We start from the raw sequence: 18,586 nt of genomic DNA, 5'->3' as shown, positions 1-18,586 counted from the left end.
GAAATTCGAGGGTTTGAGCATCTCTGCCAAAAACATTTTAAAAACCGCTCAACCCTCTGTTTTAGCTATAATGTGACAGATTCTGTAGTCAGCACGTCTTGAAACAAGAATCCCTAATCTTATTATACAATCATACAGCAGAAGAGTCTCTACAATCACAACTTGATTAAAACTTGAAGCTTTCACATTAAGATTTAATAGATTAAAAGAGCAGCAAGCCAAGAATCAGTCTCAAACAATACAAGATCAGTTACAGAAACTCAGACAGCCAAATCATTGTGACACATTTGACAACAGTATTAATTTCTTCACGGTAAAGATTCCTTCTTTAGAACAAAATAAGTACAAAGTCCTTCCTCAGGTTTATCTTGAGTTGAAGCACATAAGCAAATTGCACACTAATGGAAGAGAGATTTATTTATTCGATGAAAGAGCTCGTATACATATATCAGAGATACGAATAAAACAGAAATATAAAATTAAAACCCTCCGCGAAGGCGCAGCACGAGGTGAAGTGTGGACTCCTTCTGGATGTTATAATCAGCCAGAGTTCGGCCTTCCTCGAGCTGCTTCCCAGCGAAGATGAGGCGCTGCTGATCAGGAGGAATTCCCTCCTTGTCTTGGATCTTCGCTTTCACATTGTCAATCGTGTCGGAGCTCTCCACTTCCAAGGTAATGGTCTTGCCGGTGAGGGTTTTAACAAAGATCTGCATTCCACCACGGAGGCGAAGCACAAGGTGAAGGGTTGACTCCTTCTGGATGTTGTAGTCGGCTAGGGTTCTGCCGTCCTCCAACTGCTTACCGGCAAAGATCAGGCGCTGCTGGTCTGGGGGAATCCCTTCCTTGTCCTGAATTTTGGCCTTGATGTTGTCGATGGTGTCGGAGCTCTCGACCTCCAGAGTGATAGTCTTGCCGGTTAGGGTTTTGACAAAGATTTGCATTCCTCCCCTGAGACGGAGAACCAGGTGAAGGGTGGACTCCTTCTGGATGTTATAGTCGGCAAGGGTACGCCCCTCCTCCAGCTGTTTGCCTGCAAAGATGAGGCGCTGCTGATCGGGAGGAATTCCCTCCTTGTCCTGGATTTTCGCCTTTACATTGTCGATGGTATCAGAGCTTTCCACCTCCAGAGTGATGGTCTTGCCCGTCAATGTCTTCACAAATATCTGCATGATGTATTATTACTCCCTTTCTTCAACACTAAACCTGCAAATTGAAGCCCTTCCACAGATGGATTCAGGAAAATTAAGCGTCCTACTTTGAAATCTACTCAGCTATTTCAACCAAACCCAAATTGAGAATGTGTGAAGGGAAGAACCGAGAAGCCTATTTATAGTCTGTCTACAGACAATTCGTTTCCCTTGTAGCACGAACCGTGTAAACCAGCGCGTAGTTTCTACTGGCGGTTGTGTCATTTCGAAGAAGGTGGGATTCGAACTCGGAACTTTCCTGGATGAATTGAAATTTGGTATATTAGATGGTCAATTGCGGACAACTTTCGAAGGGAAAATGTTCAAAGTTACTCTTGCGTGCGTTTCGCTTCAACTGATTCCCGACATGTTTTTTCAAAGATTTGAAGGAATAACCATGTCTATTGGTGTTTCTTTCTGAATAGAAGTATTAGATTTTATTTTACGTTGTTTATTTTTTACTATTGAACATTTATATAGGAAAGTTTTAAGTTTGTTAGGGTTTTAAAGGGAGTGCATATAAATTTGGTGCATTCAATGAATGTAGTTTATATTGAGTGAAAAGCCATTCAATAAATAGAAGTGGATTTTGATTCAACATTTTGCTTTACTTACATATGTTGCCTATTAATTTCTTAGAACAATCTAAAGTGTTAACCAGCATTAACCTTTCATAAATACGCTTTCACATAATATTGATTTACAATATTATCACGCAATCAAATTTATGATGACTCATAAGATATCTCTCTTTGTCACTCAATCTTTTCCCTATTATATCATCCATAATTATGTCTATCCCCTTCTATATATACACACTCAACTTATTGTAATATAATATTAAGAAATCCATACAATCTATGCTTAAATGTTACTTGTGCATATTCATCACCACCATATCTAATTTCCTTGCCACCAAGACCTCCAACCATAATTTCCCATGAAAGTTGTTAAAGGAGTAGCAAGAAACCTTCAATTAAAGTTTGTCTTAATATCCCTCTTCATTTGCTTCATGGGTTTTGTTTGTTGTTTATTTAAAATTCTTTAAAATCATCTTTGTGGCATGCACAATGTGGCACCATTCTTGAAAGAAACATGCATAGTTTGTCATCTATCTCTTGAATAGAAGCATACTTGCTACTTATGAGAATTGACTATGTGTGAAGATAGACAATAAAATAAGAGTTTATGCATGTTTGTAAGCAATGTTATTAGTTTTATTGGAATTGTCACTTATTAGTTTTATTGAAATTGTCACTCTTGGCATGTAAACTGGTGATATTGTTTTGTCGACCTATGGGTTATTTGCATTATCCCCGTTTAGTTCAATTTTGAAATATAATTTAGGGGCAATGGGGTTTAATCCCTTCAGTTTTGAATACTTTTTCATTGAGATAAATAATTTTAGATGTTTAAAATATTTATGTAAAAATTTTGAATATAATTTTTAAAACTTAATTTTATATATAAGAGATTAAATTACTTGGAATTCTAGAGGCTCAAGCAAAATGATTAATATAAGAGTAGTTTTAAGGGTGGTCTCATGTGATTTGCAAGATCTAATATTTAGTTTATTGAGCATTAATAGTTAAATATCATTTTTTCTTACATGATAGTTGTCTCATAAGTAGCTCTTTGATTTTCATGGATTGCACACACAAGAGAAAGATTTGTTCCCTTGGCTTGAAAAACTAAAATGATCATACTAGTAATCACACCTAAATTATTTTGAGCTCATAAGAAATATCAGACTAAAATTAATTTATAATTTTAACTTTTTTTCTTAAGATAGTAATTAAACATTGAAAGGATATTATAAAATTTATAAGCTAATATAGTTATTTTTGTAGTAGGAGTATTATATGCTTATAAAATGTGAAACTTTTTACTACAATATCATACCATCTTGCCTTATCACTATGTTGCCCTTCTCAACCTAGGAGGTATACCTCTACCCCTAGAAGTTGTCTTGATCTATCACTAAACCATCATACTCACTCAATTTTCTAGCCATTATATTGATTTTATTTTTAGGAAAGAAATGTTCTAGTCAAGAATGACTTTAATCGTTCTATGACTAACAACAATTGTTTGTTTCAAAAAAGGCTTTTGTTTTTGTTGATTACATACTATTGTCAAGAGTTGTATAAGCGCACAAGAGCATTATATATGACCTTTTGTTATTAGTCCTTCTATGGCTAATACTTATTTTTATATTCAAATGGGGCTTATATTTTTGTTGAGTGTATTTATGTGAATAATCAAATAGGCATGCAAGATTTTTCCCTTTGAAAGAAGTCTAAGAGAAACATTTTTCTTTGTGATGTTATGTACCCTACAATAATAAGCTACATCTTACAAATGCTTCGTGGGTGTGTTAAAATCTTCTCTTGTAAACCTAGGCAAAGCTTTCGATGTTGAAATGGGAGTGGGATCCCATTGAGTAGGAGGCATGTGAGCAACTAATGGACTACCATTATCCCAAGCAAAAAAATTCTAGGTAGCATAGCCATCTAAAGCTATGACTAAACTTGTACTTAAGTTTGGTTTGTGGCTTGTCTAGTAGCCTTGACTTGTGATACATATACTAGAGGAGGTAAAAGTAGGCTTCAGTTCGGGTGGCTTGGGATCTAGTATTAAGCCTATGTCTCATATAATTCCTTTAAGGTCTCAAAATCAAGGTCTCATCGTGCATGCCAGAAAAGAACTGTTGATCTTAAGATTTGGATCTACGAAAAAATAACTTTATGGGAAGTTTAATGAACAGGGACCCATTGTGATTCATTAAACGACCTCTGGGATTTTAGAAGTTGGCTTTTCATATATATTTGAGGATGGAAAGAGATAGAAGGAAACATTAATCCAAAACAACTTAATCTAAAGCTATAATTTTTTAAACTTAATTTTATATATAAGAGATTAAATTACTCGAGAAACTTAAACTTATTCTTAGATCTGATAATTAAACATGAAAGCATAGATCAACAACACATCATAAACACACACAACACCAAGATTTTTGACGTGGAAACCTGGTTAAGGGAAAAACTATGATAGGGATGAACCCATAAAATAGGTATACTCTATTAGAAGTATTACAATGGGGAATGCACATGCATTCAGGCACACTCCTTAGAGATCACTGCTCAAAATAAGAAGGCTCACTACCCAGGGAAGGCTCACTACTTGTACAAACAGTCCCAGATCACATCTAGAAATAATGAACTATGGAATAGCATCTCAATGCCCGGTTCAGTTCCATTGAAGCACACAACTTTCTTTTTCACACTTCTTCTCTGCCTTCAAAAGATGTATACATTCAATGCACATACATATGCATACTCATCCACACAGCCACGTGAATACAAGATTATTACATTTATTTATACATGACATCAACCTTGGAGAAATCATCAAGGTCGGATCAACAATCACCACCTAATTACAAAAATACAACCACACTCAATACAATATTACATGCAGACCAAGCAATATCCGTCAAGACATAACACAAACCCAAATCTTTGCCTCGAACACGCTACACCTCCAAAAATTATGCCTTGAACATCTGCAACACACTACAAGCATCTAGTTGACCAAGAACATTAAGAACGCCAACGTACCAAAGAAAAACATCAATTACGAGCTCAAAAATCAATGCAGACCACCAACACAAAAGGCACATGATCCAGAAACATCCACAAGCATCAAGAACTACAATAGAAACATTTGCACCAATAAAAATTACTAGAATCACCAGCATCTTCATATCGAACCTCGGGAACACTAACTATAATGATTGTCAACCTTGAAAAATAACTTGCGGACCTCCAAACCTTGAACCACTTGAATTGAGGACACACACCAACGTCCCAAACATACCTCTAGAAAAATATAAAATAAGATATTATAATGCGAAGCAATGCAAATCAAAATATTGTCACTCTGTCACCACTGGACAACTGAAAAACTAGCCACAACACAAATACCCATAATTCAATCAAATCTCCATGCGGACCTCTGAATCTTGAACTGAATCAACTACAGACAACCCTCTAAAAATCCTTTAATTTACAAACTTTGATCTTCATCATGCTGAACAAACTTCACTGCATCAATGTCTCAGACAGAAAAATATGTTGACAACAATGACAACACATCTCTCAAATATTTCTCAAGCACATATTTGCAACATTCTTCCTACAATCTCCCCCTTTGGCATTGATGGCAACATATTGTGTGAAAACATGACACAATCAATGATAAATAAAAATATCAACAACTCCCCCTTAGACCTTTCTTACTACATTTCTTCATAGATTTTCACATGACTCGAGCTCCCCCTTTGATGTCAATGGAAAAGGCACATATTTGCAATCAAACCACAAAACTGAATCTCTCACCCCGAATCTGAACATCTGACTCATAAAACTAATTCTCAAAACTGACTACTCCCCCTGAGAAGCAACCACCAATCATCAATCTAGATTACAAGATATGACTGTGAAATGCACCAAACTCATGCATACCGATACATCTTAATTCAGATTAGGAGGGGCAATCACCCCTAACTTCCCTCAGAGATACTCAAAAGTATCCTTAGGCAAAGGCTTTGTGAAGATATCTACAATCTGTTCCTTAGTAGGCACACACTCCAATCTGACTTCCTTCTCATTTACGTTGTCTCTCAAAAAGTGAAACTTGATGGATATATGTTTAGTCTTTGAATGCAATACTAGATTTTTAGAAATGTTAATTGCACTTGAATTGTCATAGTAGATAGTAATAGGCTCATCATACACTACTCTGATATCTTTCAACTTCTGCTTCATCCATACCACCTGAGTACAAATGTTTGTAGCAACAATATACTCTGCCTCTGCAGTATATATAGAGAAAAAGAATTATTTTTTTGCTCAACCATGAAACCAATCTTTTTCCCAAGAAAAATGTACCACCACTAGTATTCTTTCTGTCATCCACATCTCCTGCCCATTCGACATTAGTAAAAGCACTCAAAGTAAAATCATCATCTTTAGGATACCACATACCAAAATCAACTGTTCCTTTCAAATATCTAAAAATTCTTTTGACAGTTACAACATGAGATTCCTTAGGATCATCTTGAAATATAACAACAAGACAAACAACATTAATGATATTAGGTCTAGTCTGAGTCAAATAGAGCAATCCACCAATCATAGATTTGTATCTAGTCTGATTTGCCTTTGGGGAATCATCATCTTTAGTCAACTTACATCTGGTCACCATAGGAGTACCAACCGATTTTGAATCTTCCAAACCAAATTTGAGAGGACAAGGTGTGGAGACCAAGAGATTTTCCATAAAGGCATTTCTTGTCTCCACGCTCCTCTAGGTGCATGGGGAAGAGATCCCTAGGCACATTGGAAGAATAAAAGGAATTTGAAATTCCTTGGGAAGGGACAAGGGAATTAAAAATTCCCAAATAGAAGAGTGCATGGGGAAAAGAAAGGAGAAAAGGAATTTAAAATTCCTTGGGAAGAGAGAGCATGGGAATGTGTAAAGGATTTGAAATCCTTTGACATGACCACATTGATTAGGGAAGGAGTTGTGCATTATGGAGACATATATGATTTCCATGGCTGGTATTGTTCATCAACCATGAAGAAATTCGCTTATGGGCATGCACGCAAGGATTCTATAGAGATGGAAGGATTGATTCAAGAGATACAATCGAGGATCCTTACATCAATTGAAGAGTTATTGGGAGTGGATGTTAGTGATGCTAGTGGTTTACACTTAGCAGAGTTGAGAGATAAGATGAAGTTCATGTACTTCAATCAGTTGGATTCTTTGAAGAAGAATCAGACGGATGATTTGGTTTCATTGCTGGTCCATGTCCATAATTCGCAGAAGCTTATGCCAGATTGGGGGAACACCTTAGATGCTTGTTTCGATATGTTGGATGTGATTGATGTGCAGCAGGATGCTTTGCCAAGCATTTCCATATAGGAATTAGATTTTGTATTGGCTAGATTCTTGGAATATGCTGTGAGAGAAAGAGATGCGGGCCGAAATCTTCTAGAAGATTCTCTATTTGATTATTAGGTATTATTTTATTGAGCCATATGTCCATTTTTATGTAAACCCTAATTAGGGCAACTTTAGGGCATTGTTGGCATGATCTTGACCCTTGATTTTGATTCAATCTTGGCCATTCATTTCATTTGAGACTCTATATAAACCCCATTGCCTCTCATTTGTAAGAGAGATATTTTTTAGAATTGTCAGTATATGCTGCAGATGTGAATATAAGTCATTTTTTGAATTGATGGTGATTTTTGTTTAAGTGTTGTATACATTTGAGGTTCTCAATTCCTCCAAGTTACATTATAATTTGCTTTCAAGTATTGTTAGATTGAATGAGAGAATTTGTTGAATGCATTTATATGGAATCCATTAGTCCATACCATTAGCCTCTTGCTGATTGTAAGTTTGCCTTGTGTGGTCAACTGGAATTTTGCGCGCAGTTAACTTCAATTTTTATACCTCCATTGTTATGCATTAACTTGAATGGTATCAATGTTTGGTGGTAATAATTTGAACATCTTTGAAGTATACCTTAGATGATTGCATTGATCTTATGTCAAATTGTTCAATTTGATGGTGAGACCTTGCCCAGTAGGATTCTAGCGAGTCATTCACCCCTTTCTTGCATTCTAGGTTTTAGAATAGAATTCCTAGACCCTATTTATTTTTCCCTTTTTTAGAAATATTTGTTTGATTAGAATCAAGAGTTGAGTTGCAAAATACTTAGTTACCAGCATTCCTATTCCAAATCCAATTTAGAAAAGTCTCCATATCGAACAATTACGAAAGTCCCCAAGTGAAAACAATATTATCACGTGAAGCCATTAAGTTACCCACATGTCAAGAACTGATCATAGAAACCTTGGAATCACAATTTGATCTTTCTCAATCATATCATATTCAGTGATTTTGTTCAAGATAGGGTAAAATACTTTGGTATTTTATTCGGTGTTCGTATGTGCATAAAACACACATCAACAAATCCTAGGAGAGCCAAGTGGGTATGCTTGCTCCTTGTGCCATGTGGTGATCTTGGAGATTAAAAGAAATTGGTATTTCCTTCATGTGATTGTATTAAATTATTTTTCACACTAAAGGGGACAAATCAAAACTTAATGTTCTAGAAGGGTATATAAATTTTGGAGAGAGTTAAGAGGCTATCCCATTAAGGACACTTTTTATTATCACTAAGCATGAAAGAAATTTATACCTTACAAAAACGAAGGAGGAGAGTGGGTCACCCTCTCACACTACGCCATTAGGCATACCCTCTCATTGCATAAAATTAGGCTTCATGCACCTTTGGTTATATTAAGGACATCATCTAGCAACCATGTGCATCCTAGCTAGGAACCATCAACCATGTTTGGTTGTAATATATTCGTAAGTAGTTGCCTCGAGAAGTTACTCACCTTGTTCTCGTAGAAATGAGTTTTTAGGTCATGTATGCTCTCCTTCACACCATCAAGTGATCTTGGTTGATGAAAATATAGTTAATGTGTCATTGTGGGCCCTACACTCCAATCTTAGATAAGGCATATTAGTGGGCTTAAAATCATCCACAAACCTAGTTGGAAAAATCTAGGTTATTCTTGTGATTGGTATGTTTTCTTGTCAAAGTCCATGCTCACCCCTTGAATTTAGAATAATCAACATTGTTCGCCATCAACCATCAAAATCAAAACCAACCATTGAGGAAAATAAAATGAAAATCCAAATACTCTTGCAAAATAAAGTTTGGATGCCTAATCCCATATTCCCAACTATAATCCCAATTTAACCATCCAAATCAATCATCCTTAGAACTCAAATCCCCTCATACAGCTTATAAACCTTAAATCCATCCTAGTAATCCTAGATCCTAATCCAAAACCCTAAGGAATCCAAGACAACTAAAGAAAAATATAAAATCCAAGGAAACCCTAATCTTCTCCATTCCACTTTTCCTAATCCAAATAATCTAACCCAACCAAATTGAATTCCATCCAATCTGAATCCAACCATTATGAGGATCAAACCTTAATTCTAATAAAATCCAATTCTTTCTTAGGAACTTTACCTATCCTAAGTATATACTCATTGAACTCAAATCCTTTCTTAGAAACTTATCTTATACTAACTATACAAAATCAATCAAATTAAATCATCCAATTGACTCAGTCATCTATTTATCCACCAAATTCTTCCCTAAACCAAATCCCATCACCTCCAATCCAATCGAGAACTACAAACTTATCCATGATTTGAAATTTCGTACATCAAATTTCAAATCACTTGATGTCAAAATAAATATTCAATCTAAAACCAAAATCAATATGTCATCCATCCCAATCCAAATGTAAAATGTTACGCTATTTTTTATGAGTCCCCTTGTCTATTTATAAGGTCCTTCTTTAATGATGATGATTCTAGCTTTGCCAATCAATATGAATTTGATATCTATGATGATAATGAGAGTCTTATGGACCAAGAAAAACTAACTCACAAACCCTTAGAAAGTACCACTTCAAGAAAAATTGCACAATCTCTAATTACCCACTCATAATGACTTTGGATCAAGAAATGGATAGAAAAAGCTATTTTGTTGAGCCTAAATAAACATTTATTGGTTAAATATTTATGGTACATTTGACAATGGATTCAACTCTTTAGTCCAATCCCTTCATCACTTATACATATTTAAAATCCCTATCTAATGCAAACACCTCATAGACTCCACCTCCTATAACACTGCTTCATCCTCAAAACCTTCATAATCTAACCCATGCCACTTCAAACACCTATTAAATAATGCCAAATTTAGGGATTTCCTCCAAGGGTAATTCGCAAAGGACCCTAAATCACAAACTACAAGCTAAGGTGTGAAATTTTGAACCCTCGTCATTCTATTGCATCCATAAAAACCTTACATCTCTCAAACCCCATATCCATAAATGTTACATGTGCCTTATCTATCTATGCACTATTTTCTAACACAAAATGCTACTCCATCCTCGTATCATCTAAGCACACCCAAATATTTAAAGAGATTGTACCAAGTCATGTGCAAACTTTTCCCCATCCAAGTCAATATCCAAGCATCCCAACTAATCCTTTCCATTATCCCCTACCATCTCAAGATCAAAGCATGTAAGCAAAACCCATCCTTGAACTAAATTTCTATCACCTCAGTTCCCCTACCTTCATCCAATCTATTTTTATTATTGGTAAGGAAACTAAAATAACCACCATTCTCCACTCATCTAAAAATATATTTGAAAATCTTATTTTTGTAGTAATACATATCTCATAGCCAATTGGATTTCTCAAAACATGAACTATGATCTGAGTTAGGCCTTCATGAATAGGGCATATTAGAACCCATCTAAACAAAGAAAAACTAAGATTTTAAGGCCTCAATTATAGATCTCATGAGAAAGACATTGGTAACACCTCTACAAAAGATAAAGAAACTTCTTCCAGCATTAAAAAAAGGTTTCTCTCTTTACTCCTCTCATGAGAGTTCTAGCACCAATCCTCTCATCGATCCCATCATCCTCATCACTCCTATCACCTCCTCCAGTAATCCTTTTATTAATCTTAGCTATGCATCTCTTGAAATCCTTAAATATGATCAAAATATTTGAGCACCATTAGAATATTGCAAAATGATGAATCCATCATCCAATTCATAGAATGCCTATACGTGGGACCAAAACATAGTGTTTGAAAGAATTTTGTATGTAAAAACATATAAAAACAAAGTCTACAAAAATCTAAGAATCACCATGTCAAAACACATCGACATGTAAAATCAAATGAAATTTAGATCCAAAATCCACATTAAGGAAAAATACCAATTATGCTCACCATTTAAAAATGAAGCATTTGAATAAGGGTTCGTAAGCATAAAGAAACAATCCATCCACAAGGAGCATCCAAATTTGTCTCTCCAAATGTCCACTCCATTCCAAATCCAAAAATCCATATCCCCTACTTTGATCCTATAATCCTCTATATAAATTCAAGCATCCCCATCTTGGAAATCCTAAATCCTTTTTGGGTCCCTTTATTCAAAAATCAATAATACTCACACTCCCATCTAAATGCACTAACCACTAAAATCCCACACACTCAAATCTTGGATCCTGATTCTAAGCTTTAATATCTATCATGGTATCAACAAATTTTGGCCCTAGTTTGTGTTAGTTCCTTGACATTTCCCTCTTCCTTCACTACCTCGTCCTTCCATCCACCTATTTACTGTTATCCAATCCATTATCCAATATATCACATCCATTTGATCGATTCTTTGGCCTAATCCCCATTATCATTCATTCACCATACCATCCATTTCCATTGGCCACATCCTACAATATCAGAAATATGATATTATATTTTTTTTCAATTTAGGGAAGCCAAATTAGCACTCAACAAGATTTTTATTAATATCTATGAGTGTAATGACAATTAACATGGTTTGTAAAATCAATTATTTAGAATGAGATACTACCACTAATGCATGTAAACAATTTTTTGAATCCATCCAACACCCTCTTCCACACCCAAATCCAATTCACATACCTTAAATTGAATCCCATCTATCTCTTCCAAGTAATATAATTTTTTTATTTTATTTTTAAAGTAAAGAGAAAAAAACATCAAATAATGAAAAATTATTCTTATGATGCCTTGGAGAAGCACCATGATGAAAACTTGGTAAACATGCATCATGCATAAATATTTAATCTAAAACCACCCTACACGTGTGGGCAATCATCTTCCTTCCTCTCCACCCATCATCTACCCATTTGTTACATTTGCATACTTCTCCCATCATACCCAATTTATCCCCCCTTATCGCTTTTGATCTTAATATAAATTGGTGCATATTGTTGAAGCATAATTTGGAGAATACAAGCCTTAATTTATTTTACAATTATCCATCTTATAGCTCTCCATGAATCCTCTACTACATTGAACAATCAAGTTATCCTCTTGAAAATGAAATCCTTACCCTATCATCCCGCATGAATATTGGTAAATTTTCATTCAATGTTCTCAACCTATATGCTACAATGCATCCAAAAAGGGGCATGTTATTCCTATGCAACATAATACATATCACATGCCAAAACCTCTCTCATTACCCCCAATTCCTCCCATCTTTACTATATATGTTACAAAGTCATTTGCTAGATACTCTCTACACTCATGCTTCCTTCAAACCCTCCATCCAACAATCCCATCTTTGATCTAGGAAAAGCCTCCATCACTTCATCCTTGTATATATACTTGGTACCAAGCCTCCATCTCCCCTACAATCCTCAAACAATCCAAACAAATGCATGACATCCCAATCAATGAGATTTAGGCAAACAATCTAGCACATCACCCAAAGCATTTTTAAAGTTTTTTTATGATCTTTACTACAAACATCAATCCATTTTACTCAAGTCAACATCATGATATATCATTCCTAATCCTTACATTATTCTCCTTGTCAAAAATGTTATCAATGTTATCAATCAATCAATTGGGCTAGGGACAAAATCTTTATTTAATAATTTGTATATTCTTGTTTGTTTGCTTGCATGTATTATCATTTTTCTTGCATTTATCATGATCCTTGCACCATATCGACCTAATGATATCATTATCTTTTATAGCATGGTGCCATCTAGCATATGCCTACTCACAACGTTTTATTTTGGGCAAGCCCTTTGTGTACTTGACACATCGTCACCTTTTCCTTATAATGCTATGCATTATCAAGTATTATATCAAATAAAGGTTGCTTGAACTGATTCAACATTGCTTTTATTTTTTTGTTTTACGACAAGAATTCAACGTAATAATATTGATGCCTTTGTTCCCTGGGTTCCCACAATGAGAACAATAAGGTCTTTTTCTTCAGAGGTATGCTCTAATTCAAAATTTTATGTTTTAGAATTGTCCATCTTTGAACATAACAATGTGGTTCCCTTCCTCTTTTCCTTGACTTCATGGAAATTTAAAAAACATTTTGAGAAAGGTGTTCACTTTTTTACCATGAAGACCCCTATAATTTTTCATGTCCACTGTTAGTAGATCCCTACCCTTCAATATTGTCTTCTTTCACTAGTTGACATAACAACATTTTTTGTCTAAACTAATCACTTGATATTTGTGGTATAGGTTAATGATCGGTAACAACCTCTCTATTTGATTTAATTAGCATTAAAATGGTGGCAATACAATTTCCAAGACTAAACTTAATCTCCTCTTTGAGATATCTTCATGAAAAAGTTTCTTCCTCATCTAGGTGATGGTGTTTCTAGTTATCAATTTCTCTTTGAAAACACATAAGTTCACTTTGTAATATCCTTCAATTCTCATGTGATATGTCATCAACCCTACTCCTTTACATCCTACATGGCATGGTTGTTAGAAGACAATCCAAGACTTTCCCTCTATAATCTTCCAATGAAGTTCTTCAATTTCTCATAGCAAATTATAAAATATACAATAACTCATTTTATTAGTTCAATTTTTAGGATCTATCTCCCCGAGTTGCATGCAAACTAGATATCAGCTCATCACTCATCTCCAAAGTACATAATCTACCAACACAACTTATTTAAGATAATTTCTTACCAGAATAATGTAGATAAAATAGCAAATTAGGTGTATTGAGTTCTTATAACAACAATAAGAAGATTTTGAAGCCATCAAGGTTATGAACTTAGAAATATGCTATTATAATACATATATGTGAATGTGACCAATAGGTTACATACATAATTATAATTATATCCAATCAAGGACCATATGAGCTCAGTGACTTTCCCTTCCATTATGTTACTATGATGAGATTTACATAAGTGAATATCATCATAAGAAATGCAATTGAGTATAATATGATGCTCATATATTTTAAAGATGTACAATAAAATGACTTTTTCCATAAGAAATATTATAGAATGTTACCTTACCTCAAAGATATTTTTTTTTCCAGATATATTGAATTTTAAGACCTGATGATTTCTTTAAGGGATGCATAATTACAGATCTTTTCTAGCCAATAGTTTCTGTTGGATATTTTATTTATTTGTTTGCAACAGAAGTTTCTTAAGTTGAACATGCCCAAGTTTTACGGGCAAAAATTCATTAGAACAATTCTAGCTGCATTCTTGCTAGCTTGCCATTTGCAGAAAACATTTGCCTAAAACATTGAGCCTATTTCAAAACAGAATAAGAGGAATTGGTTTGTATTTTCTACAATCTTCTGCCAAAACATCTGCAATTATAATCTGCCCTTCCAGTATGCTTTAATGGATGCCCTTCCAGTATGCTTTAATGGATGCCCAAACCCTGTTGAAAGGTTGTCTTTTTGGCACAGGCTGGCCTTTCATATTGGTACAGGCAGTGAGGATGCCAACAAATGTTCTCCCTGCCTGCAAATGTTGTGTGGAAGTGGAGAGAGTTGAAGATGCAGAGAAGTGCAGGGTCCTTGTGAGCACATTTCCTTGAGGGATTTATTTGGGCTTCGAATTTGCAAAAGATTATTCTATCAGTTTGTTAAAATATTGATGTGGGGATGTAATTTTCTTGAATGTTCAAATAGTTCCAATTTTATACTGTCTTTGGCACATGTTAGCCGTTGCAAAGTTTAACTTCGTCTCGCAGGTTCAATATTCTTTTCATTTTTCAACTTGTTCCAGATTATGGGTTCAAAATTTGGAGACCATTTTGGGGAAAACACCTTATGTTAAGCAATTACTCTATAGCTTGAGCTTAGTCTTAGGATTGAGAGGAATTTATAGAAACGATGAAATAGTAATAATCATCATTGTCTTAAAATTTGTTTTAGAATTTAAACTGGTTCGTTGTAAAAGATATAACAGATGTACTACAGGACAGAATTATATGAAACCCCCCTATCACAATTTCTGAAGTACAACAGATTGCGTCACACTTGATTTACTTCTGCTAACTCATGTCAAGCAAGCGGCATGAAGAGTGAGGTATGAAAATGATTGAGCCAATCTATTTAGCTAGAAGCATGCCATTATGCAGCGTGTCATTTGCTCATTCCTCTATTGACAGACCGTAGACATCAAATGAAGTAAGCCTACATGCAGAGGAAGGCATGGAAGAATCTTGCAATCTCCCAATCCTTAACCATTCCTCCATCATGACAATTCGTCTCTGTTTCCCACTGTCTATTAAGGTGGCATTTCACGGCTTCTGCATCGTGTGAAAAAGATAAATAAATAGGTTTTCTTAAGTTTGCCCAGTTAGTGAAATGGCAGACGAGAAATTAACAGTACTTCCAAGATGATTTTGATTTTAGGCAAAGACAGGATTAAAGAAATTCAAGGTTTTTGCTGCTATGCTAAGTTTATTTGAAAAGCAGCTTTCACAAAATTACAACCCTATGTTTTAACTATCATCTGACAGAATTTGTTTTCAAGAATTCTTAGTATTAATTTTTTAAGGCACATCAGAATGGCCTCCACAATCACGATTTAATAAAAATTTGAAGAGCAGCAAGAGAAGAATCAGTTGAAAAAGCTCAGAACAACAAAACATCAGTTAGAGCAACTCAGACAGCAAAGTCATTGTGTCATTTGACTTCTGTATTACTTTGTTCACGGCAAAGATTCGTTCTTAAGAGCAAAATAACTACAAAACCCTCTGAGTTATCTTACGTAGAAACACTCAAGCAAATTGCACTCTAATGGAACAGAGATTTATTTATTTGATGAAAAAGGCCGTATACATATATATCAGAGGTACGAATTAAACAGAAATATAGGATTAGAACCCTCCACGCAGGCGCAGGACGAGGTGAAGGGTGGACTCCTTCTGTATGTTGTAATCAGCAAGAGTTCGGCCATCCTCGAGCTGCTTCCCAGCGAAGATTAGGCGCTGTTGATCGGGAGAAATACCCTCCTTGTCTTGGATCTTCGCCTTCACATTGTCAATCGTGTCGGAGCTCTCCACTTCCAAAGTGATGGTTTTGCCGGTGAGGGTTTTCACAAAGATCTGCATTCCACCACGCAGGCGAAGAACCAGGTGAAGGGTGGACTCCTTCTGGATATTGTAGTCGGCAAGTGTTCTACCGTCTTCCAGCTGTTTACCAGCGAAGATCAGGCGCTGCTGATCCGGGGGAATGCCCTCCTTGTCTTGAATCTTAGCCTTGACGTTGTCGATGGTGTCAGAGCTCTCCACCTCCAGAGTGATTGTCTTGCCTGTCAATGTCTTCACAAATATCTGCATTCCTCCCCTCAGACGAAGAACCAGGTGAAGGGTAGATTCCTTCTGGATGTTGTAGTCGGCAAGGGTCCTGCCGTCCTCCAGCTGTTTGCCTGCAAAGATCAAGCGCTGCTGATCTGGGGGAATTCCTTCCTTGTCTTGGATTTTGGCCTTCACATTGTCAATGGTGTCTGAACTCTCCACCTCCAGAGTGATAGTTTTGCCCGTTAGGGTTTTGACAAAGATTTGCATTCCTCCCCTGAGACGGAGAACCAGGTGAAGGGTGGATTCCTTCTGGATGTTGTAGTCGGCAAGGGTCCTGCCGTCCTCCAGCTGTTTGCCTGCAAAGATCAAGCGCTGCTGATCTGGGGGTATTCCTTCCTTGTCTTGGATTTTGGCCTTCACATTGTCAATGGTGTCTGAACTCTCCACCTCCAAAGTGATAGTTTTGCCCGTTAGGGTTTTGACAAAGATTTGCATTCCTCCCCTGAGACGGAGAACCAGGTGAAGGGTGGATTCCTTCTGGATGTTGTAGTCGGCGAGGGTCCTGCCGTCTTCCAGCTGCTTGCCGGCGAAGATAAGGCGTTGCTGATCTGGAGGAATTCCCTCCTTGTCTTGAATTTTGGCCTTGACGTTGTCAATGGTGTCGGAACTCTCCACTTCCAAAGTGATGGTCTTGCCGGTCAGGGTTTTCACGAAGATCTGCATTCCTCCCCTGAGACGGAGAACCAGGTGAAGAGTGGACTCCTTCTGGATGTTGTAATCAGCAAGCGTACGACCGTCCTCCAGCTGTTTCCCGGCAAAGATGAGACGCTGCTGGTCTGGGGGAATTCCCTCCTTGTCTTGAATTTTGGCCTTGACATTGTCGATGGTATCAGAGCTTTCCACCTCCAGAGTGATGGTCTTCCCCGTCAATGTCTTCACGAATATCTGCATACTGTATTTCTTGCTTTCTCCAAAGAAAACCTGTAAATCAAAGCCTTCGCAAAGATGGATTAAGAGAAATAAGCGTCCTACTTTGAAAGCTACTCAGCCTTTTTTAATGAAACCCAAAATGATATTGTTTTAGAGAAGACCCGAGAAGCCTATTTATAGTCTCTCTACGGAGGAGTCGTTTCCCGTGTACAGCGTCGCGTAGTTTCGAAGAAGGCGCGATTCCAACTCCGGAACGTTCCAGGATGAGTTGAAGTTGGGAATATGGGGGATGGTCAATTTTAGAAAACTTTCAGAGGGAGACTTTCAACTATTTTTGCTGATTTCAAAAGAATGTGCTGTTTATTGATTTTGTTTATAAGTATGTAATCGTAAATTTGAATTTACATATTTTTAAATTTAAATTGTAAAATTTTCCATCTGTTTTACTAATTATTATTATTTTTGATCGATGATCGTTTTTGATTGGAGCTTTGAATTAGTGGACCCACAATGGAGGATCCCATTCTCGAGTAGATCATATCTAATTTTGAGGCATTAACACCTCTTTACCTCTTCCTCTCTGACACCACCTTCATTCTCCTTATCTCTCCTCTCTCCTTATCTCTCCTTATCTCTCCTTCCTCCTTATCTCTCCTCTTTCCTTATCGCTCCTTTTTCTTCCATATCTCTCCTCTCTCCCTACTTTCCTCCATCCCTTTTGTGGCATGTGGGTTCAATCTCCAACTTGGGGGCCCTACCTCTATCTCCATTGTAGCGTGTAGGAATGATCTCCAACATGGGGGCTAGATTCTTGATGCTATGAGCCACCATCCTCTACCAACCTCCACTGTGGGTTTGTTGTCATGTATACTTGCCAGCCAGGGAACAAATGTTTGACCCAACGCATCAACATGCTAGGATTCAAAGTCGAGTAGTGGCCTAAATGCCACCTTGAAACTTATAGTTGCACTGCAAGGACGTCCCCATCTTTTCTACTAATTATTGTGAGTCAACTAAAAGTATGAATTGCATCAAATTGTTCATTAGAATTGTGTATTTACAACTAATTCTTACTAGAACGAATAGTCTAACACATATCTAGCATCACAGTCCATAAGAGAATAGCCAAGTAATACATATAGATTTAATTTGTAGAAAGAACAAATACAGAATTTACATTAGCATAAAATCAT

The 18,586-nt window shown here is 36.3% G+C and overlaps 1 pseudogene; it reads right to left on the bottom strand.

The window, feature by feature from the left end:
* LOC131077347 (polyubiquitin-like) overlaps positions 1-17,666 on the bottom strand; it is a 48,908-nt pseudogene extending 31,242 nt beyond the window's left edge.
* Between the last annotated feature and the right edge of the window lie 920 nt (positions 17,667-18,586).

This window comes from Cryptomeria japonica, chromosome 4, assembly GCF_030272615.1.
Source record: "Cryptomeria japonica chromosome 4, Sugi_1.0, whole genome shotgun sequence".
Taxonomy (NCBI): domain Eukaryota; kingdom Viridiplantae; phylum Streptophyta; class Pinopsida; order Cupressales; family Cupressaceae; genus Cryptomeria; species Cryptomeria japonica.
The sequence above is the reverse complement of the archived record's forward strand: the minus strand, read 5'-3'. Positions and strand labels throughout refer to the sequence as shown.